The following is a 12,000-nucleotide window of genomic DNA, read 5'->3' on the forward strand; positions in this document are numbered from 1 at the left end:
TTTAGCGTCTCGGAGAAAAATACCACGAAAATAAAAGTTCTCCGATGGTCCTGAAAATTTAGTATGATTTTCTCTGGAATTTTTGAAAATTTCTGGGCCTGAGAGCTGGCCACGGGGACTGACCAGTGGGCCGCAAGCCCCCCCATCGCCACCTACCCCCCTGGTGGCGGGGTTCAACCTTGTGGAGCCCAAAGGCACCCCGTCCACTCATTCCAACTCCCAGCCTCTGCTTCTACCTCCAGAAAAAATTGTTTCACAACTCAAACCCGTGTTCTTGCTCATTTGGCTGTGATTTTCGATCTCCTTGCTCAAAGCACCATTCTCCGAACCGTTTTGGCGAAATTAGTCCTTGGTAAGTGACTCCTCCATTGGTCCAATTAGTTTTTGCTCTGGTGCTTTATCCTTCGCGAATTCTTGCTACCTTGGTGACCCTGTTCTTGAGCTAGAAAAGTTGATTTTAGCTGGTTCCAAGTAGTTTTAGCGCGTGATACAGTCTCTAGGCACTAGTAGGAGTAGTTGCTACAAGGTATGGTTGGTCGTCATTAACTTTTCTCTTGAACTTCAAAACTTTCAGCAAAAGGAAATTATGTTCGGGAGGAAGTTTCATGGTGGTTCCTCAAATAAGAAGGGTCCTCGTCTCTCCTTTCGGGAGTCCGAACCTTTTCAACTAAGGGACGCACCGGTGCAACCATGTGAATGGCCTTTCGATGAGTTCATGATCGAAGCAGGCTTCAAGGATGAGTTTGATGCACTTGTCCGCAATGCCGGGTTAGAAGAATTCCTCTCAGATAAATGTGAACATTATGCTATGCTCACTGCCTCTTTCGTGCGTAGATTTAAATTTTTAGTTGGCCGTGAATCATCCATACTGTTTGATCTGTATGATAAATCCTATACCGTGGGTTTGGAGGATTTCAATAGGATTTGCAAGATACCCGATGGAGGTAGTGTTAATGATCCTCCTAAGTCTTCGGTTAGAGACTTTCTCTCCAGTATAACTGTTGGAGAAACCAGAGATATCACGCAAGCCACCATAGGAAGCATCCATTTCCCTGCCTTGCACTACCTTGCCCTCTTCATAGGCAGGTGCATTAACGGCAAGGGTGCACATTGTCACCTATGCGCTTCCGACCTTAGTATCCTTAAGAGCGCACTAACAGGTGACATGAGCTTCAATATGGGAGCTATACTAGCAAGGAGGCTGAATAAAAATGCCAGTGAGGGGGATTTCTTTGGTGGAGTTTATGCTACACGCTTAGCAAATTTTCTTGGAGTATCCACCCGTCCAGAAGACCCTCCTCTCCGTACAGCCTACCTTGATCGTGTCGCTCTAACACGCTACCAGTTCCTTGAGAGAGATCATGGATCCCTCCTATACCACTTGATATTTAACCGGCAGCGTGTTTTCCATATTACCCTTCCTGCTTCTGCTTTCTTTGACTTTCAGGTTAAACAAAGATACTACATAACCATAGGAGAGGCAGAGGAGTATGAGTGGGAGGCGACGGCTGCTCGACTTCGTGAGGCAGCTATTCAGGCAGTGGCTGCAGCACTCCCGTATAACACCCATTACGACTTTGGGTTTCGCTAGGATCATCCATGGGAGCAGACCAAGCTTGGCCAAAAGCCTAAGCTTGGGGGAGTACGTGTTCTCACCGACTTTACATTCATGCTTATGCTTTCACTTTGTTAGCCAGTGTTTACACTTTGCCACTGTATTATCCATGCTAGTTTCTTTTCGTTTTCTTGTTTTCCTGTTTTGTGTCCTTTTGAGAAAATCCAAAACTATTTTTCTTTCTTGTGTTGCTTGTTGGGAGTTTTCCCTTGTAAATAGTTTTCTTTTTCTTTGTGTCAAGGTAGAAGATATTGGTAACAATGTTTATTGGTTCTTGCATGTTTACCTGTTTAGCTTTCAAAGCGCCATATTATTTTGTCTTCTCGTTTGTGTTTGCCCACAGATTCAGCTTAGTCCAATGCGCTTATTATCGTTTTCATCGTTCGATCGTGCAAATGAAAGGCAACAATGATGATATATGATGAAGTGAGTGAGACTGAAAAGCTGGTATGAACTCTATCTATTTTTTTTTGTAAATATGACTAGCTTGTCGACCCAGATATAGCATTGTTGTGAGAGAACCATGTTTGCAATGACAACTTAGAGATCATAGTTTCTGATGCCATGCTTATTTAGCTGAGAGCTTATAATGGTTTGTCTTGAATGTCAACATAGATTTTGAGATGACTATGATGTAGTATGATAGGATGGTATTCTCCTTTGAATGTTTCAAGTGGCTTGACTTGGCGCATGTTCATGCATGTAGTTGAAACAAAATCAACATAGCCTCTATGATGTTCGTGTTCATAGTGATTTATATCATGTTCATACTTGCATTTAATGTTAGTCAAACTCATTGCATCTTGATGACTGTTGTCGCTCTCTAGTTGGTCGCTTCCCAGTCTTTTGAAAGCCTCCACTTGTACTAAGCAGGAATACTGCTTGTGCATCCACTTCCATGAACCCAAAAGTTTCTCCATGAGAGTCCACCATACCTACCTATTTGCGGTATCTACCTGCCGTTCCAAGTAAATTTGCATGTGCCATTCTCTAAACCTTCAAGAAATAAATCTGTTTTACATGCCCGAACCGCTCATGTGGTGACGGAGGGCTATTGGTATCTTCCATGCTAGGAGTGTTATCCTCGACATGTGTTTATTCATAGTCATTCATGAGAAAGGGGCCGGTATTTGGGATGCCCAGTTCCATGCTTAAATCGAAAACATAACTGTAAAACAAGACTCCCCCCGGATTGATGTTAGTATGGACGGTACCCGAGGATTCGGCTAGTCGTGGAGTGTGATTGGTTGGTGGTGGGGAGTTAAAACTTTACTTTTCTGTTAGGGAACCGCCTATAGCATGAGTAGCATGGAAGATATTAAGAACTCTTGGTCATTGCGTTGACAATGAAAGCATGCCACCCAAAATTATTATCTCTGTTTTCAAAGCTTGAGCTCTCGCACCTCTGCAAATCAATGCTTCCCTCCGCGAAGGACCTGTCTATTTATTTTCCTGTCGAGTCATCCTCCTCTTATATAAGCACCAATTATAGAGCACCTCTGTCATTTTTATGCTTTGCTTTTGATTGATATTGAGTATGACTGTGACTGGATCTTCGTTGCTATGAATTACAATGTTCAGTCAGCCCTTGATCTTTGAAAGTGCTCTGCATTTATGTTTTGCGGTCTCAGAAAGAGCTAGCGAGATACCACCTATTCATATTGCTTCATGCTTGTTTTGATTGAAGTGTTGGTATTTGAAACTCGTTATTATTTACTCGTTAGATGATTATGACATTAATATTAGTTTACCGTGAGACCTTTGTGTCATTTGCTTATGTGGTTAACTTGTGATCTTGCTGAAATTCTCGTTATGAGTTAGACATAGTTGCAACAACAAGATCAAACAGAGTTTGTCAAAGTTTTTCTTTATCTCTCAGTTTGTCAACTGAGTTGCTTGAGGACAAGCAAGGTTTTAAGCTTGGGGGAGTTGATACGTCTCAAACGTATCTACTTTTCCAAACTCTTTTGCCCTTGTTGTGGACTATAATTTGCATGATTTGAATGGAACTAACCTGGACTGACGTTGTTTTCAGCAGAATTGCCTTGGTGTTATTTTTGTGCAGAAATCAAAGTTCTCCAAACGTCCTGAAAATTTACGGGGAGCAGTTTTTGAAAATATCAAAAATATTTGCGCCAAGTTCCACCTGAGGGGGTGGGCTAGTGGGCCACAAGCCCCTGCTCCGCCACCACCCCCTGGTGGCGGTGGGCAGGCTTGTGGGGCCCACAGGCACCTGCCGCCCCCCAATTCCAGCTCTATAAGTTGCCTTTGGTCCCAGAAAAAATAAAAAGAGAAGTTTTCGTCGCATTTTCGATAGGGAGGCGCCGCCACCACTTGTTCTTCATTTGGAGGGTAGATCTGGAGTCCGTCTTGGGATCCGGAGAGGGGAAATCGTCACCATCGTCATCATCAACCTTCTTCCCTCTTCAATTCCATGAAGCTCTTCGTCGTTCGTGAGTAATCTATTCGTAGGCTCGCTGGGCGGTGATGAGTAGGATGAGATCTATCATGTAATCGAGTTAGTTTTGATGGGGATTGATCCCTAGTATCCACTATGTTCTGAGATTTGAGGTTGCTACTACTTTGCCATGCTTAATGCTTGTCACTAGGGCCCGAGTGCCATGATTTCAGATCTGATTTTATTATGTTGTCACCAATATATGTGTGTTTTTGATCCGATCTTGCAAGTTGTAGTTACCTACTATGTGTTATGATCCGGCAACCCCGGAGTGACAAAAACCGGAACCACTCCGGGTGATGACCATAGTTTGAGGAGTTCATGTGTTCACCAAGTGCTAATGCGTTGGTCCAGTTCTTTATTCAAAGGAGAACCTTAATATCCCGTAGTTTCCTTTTGGACCCCGCTGCCACGGGAGGGATGGACAATAGATGTCATGCAAGTTCTTTTCCCTAAGCACGTATGACGACACACGGAATGCATGCCTACATCACATTGACGAACGGGAGCTAGCCACATATCTCTCCGTGTTATAGTTGTTGCATGATGAATATCATCCAAACAAATCACCGACCCATTGCCTACGAGTTTGTCTTACTGTTGCTACTGCCGTTACTTGTCTTGCTCTCCTGCTCCTACTAGTGTTGCTACTGCCGTTACTTGTTTTGCTCTGTTGCTATTACTGTCGCTTGCTACTACTGTCACTACTATTGTTCCTTGCCACTGCTATTGCTCGTTACACTGCTACTACCTGCTACATTGTTGGTTCACCTACCGTTGACGGGAATTGACAACTTCCGTCAACGCGGCAACGAAGGCGCCATTGATAGGATCGTTAGGAATAGTCTGCCGTCAACAGGTCGTTTTTGACACCGTTGTTATCATATTACTTTGCTGTTACTACTTTGCTTGCAGATACTAATCTTTCAGGTGTGGTTGAATCCGACAAATCCAGCTGCTAATACTCGAGAGTATTCTCTCACCTCCTTAGGCGATCTACAAATTTGGGTCAAATACTCTACCCTCGAAAACTGCTGCGAACCCACGCGCTGGTGGGCCGTCAACAACATTCTTCTAGTTTCATTACCGGGGAGTGCTATCAGCATTCTTCTGGTGCCGTTGCAGGAGAAGGTTCGTTGTCATAAGCATTCGTCTAGCTAACGCCAGAGATTGCACGATCACACTACAATCTCTTGAATCGAGTGTGAGTTGATCTTCCAAATGAGATAGTGATGGTTCTCCAAAGTCACTACCACCAAGCTACTAGAGCTTCGCTATGAACTATAACATATCAAGGATAGATATGATGATCCTTGAGCTATTGGGAATGTTTGACACCGCGAAAGTAGAAATCAAGTAGGAGCATCAATTGTTGATGGTTAGTAAAACCACAAGTTTCAATAAGGGCAAGGGCAAGAAGGGATACTTCATGAAGCGACAAACTAGTTGCTGCTCTAGTGAAGAAACCCAAGGTTGAACCCAAACACGAGACTAAGTGCTTCTGTTATAAGGGGAACTGTCACTCAAGCGGACGTACCCTAGATACTTGGTAGATGAGAAGGCTGGCAAAGTCGACAAAAATATATTGGATATACGTGATATTGATGTGTACCTTACTAGTACTCCTAGTAGCACCAGGGTATTAGATACCTGTTCAGTTGCTAAGTGTTAGTAACTCGAAATTATAGCTACTGATTAAATGGATACTAGCAAGGGTGAGGTGACTATGTGTGTTGGAAGTAATTCTAAGGTTGATGTGCTCAACATCGCACACTCCTTCAACCATCAGGATTAGTGATAAACCTAAATAATTGTTATTTGGTGTTTGTGTTGAGCATATACATGATTAGATTATGTTGATTGCAATATGGTTATTCATTTAAAGCGAATAATGATTACTCTATTTATTTGAATAATACCTTCAATGGTCTCACACCTAAAATGAATGGTTACCGAATCTCGATCGTAGTGATACTCATGTTCACAATATTGATGCCAAAAGATACAAAGTAGTAATGATAGTACCACTTACTTGTGGCACTACCTCTTGAGTCATATTGGTATAAAACACATGAAGAAGTTCCATGCTGATGGATCTTTGGACTCACTCGTCTTTGAAACGTTTGAGACATGAGAACCATGCCTATTGGTATCAACGCATGAAGAAACTCCATGCAGATGGATCGTTTGGACTCACTTGATTTTGAATAACTTGAGACATGCAAATCATACAACATGGGAAAGATGACTGAAGGCCTTGTTTTCCAGTGAGATGGAACAAGAGAGTAACTTGTTGGAAGTAATACATTTTGATGTGTGCAGTCCAATGAGTGCTGAGGCACAGAGTGGATATCATTATGTTCTTACTTCGCTGATGATTTGAGTAGATACATGAGTATTTGCGTGATGAATCACAAGTCTGAAATGTTGAAAAGTTCAAGCTATTTCAGAGTGAAGATCGTCGTGACAAGAGGATAAAATGTCTATGATATAATCATAGAGATGAATATCTGAGTTGCGACTTTGGTACACAGTTAAGACAATGTGGATATTGTTTCACAACTAATGCCACCTGGAACAACATTGTGTGATGGTGTGTCTGAACATCATAGCCACACCATATTGGAAATGGTGCATAATATGATGTCTCTTATCGAATTATCACTATCATTTTTGGGTTAGGCATTAGAAACAACCGCATTCACTTTAAATAGGGCACCACGTAATTCTATTGAGATTACACCGTATGAACTATGGTTTGGACAAACCTAAGCGGTCATTTTTTAAAAGTTTGGGGCTGTGACGCTTATAAGAAAAAGTTTCAGCCTAATAAGATCGAACCCAGAGCGGATAAATGCATCTTCATAGGACACCCAAAATAGTTGGGTATACCTCCTATCTCAGATCGGGAAGCAAAAGGTTTGATTCTAGAAACGGATCCTCTCTCAAGAAAAATTTTCTCTCGAAAGAATTGAGTGGGAGGATGGTGGAACTTGATGAGGTTGTTGAATCGTCACTTCAACCGGTGTGTAGTAGGGCGCAAGAAGTTGTTCTTGTGGCGCCTACACCAATTGAAGTGGAAGCTGATGATAGTGATCATGAAGCTTCAGATCAAATTACTACCAAACCTCGTAGGTCGACAAGGAAATGTACTGCTCCATAGTGGTACGGTAACCCTGTCTTGGAGGTCATGTTGCTGGATAACAATGAACCTACAAGCTATGGAGAAATGATGGTGGGCCTGGATTCCGACAAATGGCTGGAGGCCATGAAATCAGAGAGAGGATCCATGTATGAAAACAAACTGTAGACTTTGGAAGAACTACTTGATGGTCGTAAAACTGTTAAGTATAGATGGATTTTCAAAGGAAGACAAACGATGATGGTGAAAAGTCACCATTAAGAAATCTTGACTTGTCGCAAAGATGTTTTCGACAAGTTGAAAGAGTTGACTATGATGATACTTTCTCACTCATAGAAATGCTAAGAGTCTATTGGAATTATGTTAGCACTTGCTGCATTATGTATGAAATCTTGTAGATAGGATGTCAAAACATTGTTTCCTCGACGATTTCCTTGAGGAAAGGTTGTATGTGATACAACCAGAAGGTTTTGTCAATTCTAAGGATGCTAACAAGTATGAAAGCTCCAATGATCCTTCTATGGACTGGAGCAAGCATCTCGGAGTTGGAACATACGCTTTGATGAGATGATCAATGTTTTTGGGTTTATACAAGGTTTGTGAGAAACTTGTGTTTCCAAAGAAGTGGGTGGGAGCACTACAAAATTTCTGATGAGTATATGTGGTTGACATAGTGTTGATCGGAAATAATATAGAATTTCTGGAAAGCATAAAGGGTTGTTTGAAAGGAGTTTTTCAAAGGAAAACTTGGATTAAGCTACTTGAACATCGAGCATCAAGATATATGGAGATAGATCAAAGCGCTTAATAGAACTTTCAACGAAATGCATGCCTTGAGAAGTTTTTGAAGGAGTTCAAAATAGATCGACAAAGAAGAAGTTCTTGACTGTCTTGTAAGGTGTGAATTTGAGTAAGACTCAAAACCCAACCAGGCCAGAAGAAAGAGAAAGGATGAAGATCGTCCCCTATGCCTTAGTCGTAGGCTCTAAAGTACGCCATACTATGTACCTCACCTGATGTGTGCCTTGCCTTGAGTGTGTCAAGGGGTACAAAGAGTGATCCAGGACTGAATCACTTAACGGCGGTCAAAGTTATCCTTAGTAACTAGTGGACTAAGTATTTTTTTTCTCGATTATGGAGGTGATTAAAGAGTTCGTCGTAAAGGGTTACGTCGATGCAAACTTTGACACTAATCCGGATAAGTCTGAATAGTAAACCGGATTCGTATAGTGGAGCAGTCATTTGGAATAATTCCAAATGGCGCGTAGTAGAAGCATGTATAGGATGACATATAGATTTGTAAAGCACACACGGATATGAAAGGTTCAGATCTGTTGACTAAAAACCTCTCTCGCAAGCAAGACATGATCGAATCCCGGAACTGTATGGGTGTTAGATTCATTGCAATCACATAGTGATGTGAACTAGATTATTGACTCTAGTGCAAGTGGGAGACTGTTGGAAATATGCTCTAGAGGCAATAATAAATTTGTTATTATTATATTTTCCTGTTCACGATAATCGTTTATTATCTATGCTATAATTGTATTGATTGGAAACTCAAATACATGTGTGTATACATAGACAACACATTGTCCCTAGTGAGCCTCTATTTGACTAGCTCGTTGATCAAAGATGGTTAAGGTTTCCTGGCCATAGACAAGTGTTGTCACTTGATAACGGGATCACATCATTAGGAGATTGATGTGATGGACAAGACCCGAACTATAACCGTAGCATATGATCGTGTCAGTTTATTGCTATTGTTTTCTGCATGTCAATGTATGCATTCGTATGACCATGAGATCATGCAACTCCTGGACACCAGGGGAATACCTTGTGTGTATAAAATTTCGCAACGTTACTTGGTGACTATAAAGGTGCTCTACAGGTATCTCCAAAGGTGTGTGTTGGGTTGGCATGGATCAAGATTGGGATTTGTCACTCCGTGTAACGGAGAAGTATCTCGGGGCCCACTCGGTAATACAACATCACAACAAGCCTTGCAAGCAATGTGACTAAGGAGTTAGTCACGGGATCTTGTATTATGGAACGAGTAAAGAGACTTGCCGGAAACGAGATTGAACTAGGTATGGAGATACCGACGATCGAATCTCGGGCAAGTAACATACCGAAGGACAAAGGGAACAACATAAGGGATTAACTGAATCCTTGACATAGAGGTTCAACCGATAGAGATATTCATACAATATGTAGGGGCTAATATGGACATCCAGGTCCCTCTATTGGTTACTGACTGGGGAGTGTATCACATCATGTCTCCATAGTTCTCGAACCCGCAGGGTCTGCACACTTAAGGTCGGTGACGTTTTCGGTATAGTTGAGTTATAGGTCTTGGTAACCAAAGGTTGTTCTGAGTCCCGTATGAGATCTTGGACATCACGAGGAGCTCTGGAATGGTCCATAGGTAATGATTGATATATAGGAAAGTGGGTTTTGAACTTTGGAAAAGTTTCGGGCATTTCAGGTAGTGTACCAGGAGTGACGAATGGGTGATGGGGGTCCACCAGGTGGGCGCACCCACCCCAAAGGGTCTCATGGGCTGTGGGAGGACGTGGACCAGCCTCTAGTGGGCTGGCCGAAGCCCCCACTAAATCCCAAAGCGGATTGGAGATGGGAAGGAAAGAAACCCAAAGGTGGAAAAGGTGGAAAGGGTTTCTAAGTGGAGAGGAGGAATCCTACTCCTAGTAGGATTGGAGTAGGACTCCTCCACCTCCAATTTTGGCCAAACCTTGAGGGTTTGAGGCTGCCTCCTCCCCTCCCTCACTCCTATATATAGTAGAGGTTTTATAGGTGAGGGATAACCCTAATTGCCACGTGCTCCCTCTACATCTCTCTAGGTGTGTTTCTCCTCTAGTCTAGTTCGGCGGTGCTTAGGCGAAGCCCTGCTAGATTAGTTCACCACCACCACCACGCCGCCGTACTGGAGAACTCATCTACCTCTCCATCGCTCTTGCCAGATCAGGAAGGCAGGGATCGTCATCGACTTGTATGTGTGCTGAACACAGAGGTGTCGTCCGTTCGGCATTAGATCGGGATGGATCGTGATGGGATCGTAGGACGGGCTGTGATTTGGATCGCTAAGATGTTCCACTACATCAACCGCGTTATATACGCTTCCGCTTAGCAATCTACAAGGGTATGTAGAATCACTCTCCCCTTTCGTAGATGCTCATCACCATGGATATGTATAGTGTGTGCGTATGAAAATTTTTGTTTCCCATGCAACATTCCCCAACACGGCTATGATTCGTTCGAGCTTCCTCCGGAGACAACTCCACGGACCTCCGATCCTCTAGCGTCTTCAACGTTGCATCTGGTGCCGCCTATGATAGAGCGGTCTATGGCGGAGTTGCCTGCAATGATGGAGGAGGCTTTATCCGGCTCATCAGTTGCCTAGGAACATCAAACCCTTATGGGTGCGATTCTACAAATCATTCAATCTGTTGATAGCGGACTGAAGGGAGCCTTCAGCGGTTTGCTGGCAGGCTTTAAGGTAAACCATGTAGTGTTAGATTTATTTATAATGTTTTACATACCTTATAGGTATAATATCCCCCGAGCCACGGGTGAGTTGAAAAACTTACATGTGGATCAAAAGAACTTATAGACATGAATAAAAACAGTTCAGGGACCCATGAAATATAACGACTCGGGGGGGGGGGGGCTAATTTGGCCGAGTGTCCCAGTCCCGATAGCTCAAATGCTTATTAATCTGTAACTTGTCTCGTAGGCCTCGTCCTCGGTTTGGACACCAATGCCCTTGAACTTGCCGAGCTGAACCGGAAACTCAATGTTTTCGATGTAGAGGTCAGCTGTCTTAATAGTTGGCTCAACGAGAAGCAGGGTAAGCTTGATGCGTGCCGCTAAGACTCTTTTTGTACTTAATATTTTAGTACCGTCTGGCTTTGGTATATGCATATTGATTCCGATTATGTCAGCAACTATGGACGTGGAGTATGAGAAACTCAAGGCTGAATTGGAGAAGGACAAGAGGAGGCCGCCGCTCATAACATGTTGGCCGAATAGACAGCCGCCGAGCTAAGCTCGCTGAAGGTTGAGAATGGCACGCACGATGCTAGAGTGGTCGAGGTCCAGCAGGATCTTCAAGATGCGAGCGCTAAGAGCGAGGCCTTAGAACAAAAATCCAAAGAACATGCGGCTGAGCTATCCAAGTTGTCTTCCGAGCTCAAATCGGAGCGGGTAAACGAGCAGTTTTTCGAAGAAGTGCGCCAAGCCAAGAAGATTGCGGATGGCAAGCCATACTTACTGCAATGCACGTTTCGTGGAAACAAGATTGCCTTCCTTACACGGCTATGGAGTTCCCGAGGCACATTCACGGAAGTACCGCAGAGTACAGCAGATGCGGCCAAGCACTACGCAGCCCAACACGGGTATACCAAGCAGAGGCTTTTCTGGCCACAGTTTTAGACTTCTGAGCCCAAACCCCCTCTCATCTACCAGATGAAACAACTCATGCAGTTGCACAGGATGGCGGAGCCGGCCAGGAAGGACCTCTGCATCCGGCAATGTCCTGTCGAGCCTCTTCCGAGCAGTTACTTCGGCTTAGTGCGGAAATTGTATGACGCCGTGCCTCAAATCGAGGTCCTGAAGCACTATGTTTGCATAGAAGGAGCTCGGATGGCTTTTGCGAGGACCATGATGCACTGGCCAGGAGTGAATCCCCTTGCGATGGTAACCGCACCTCCGCCTCCCGGAAAGGAGCACACGCGTCCAAAGCTTTATTTCTCTGCCGCGGCGGAG

Source organism: Hordeum vulgare, chromosome 3H (genome assembly GCF_904849725.1).
Source record: "Hordeum vulgare subsp. vulgare chromosome 3H, MorexV3_pseudomolecules_assembly, whole genome shotgun sequence".
NCBI lineage: Eukaryota > Viridiplantae > Streptophyta > Magnoliopsida > Poales > Poaceae > Hordeum > Hordeum vulgare.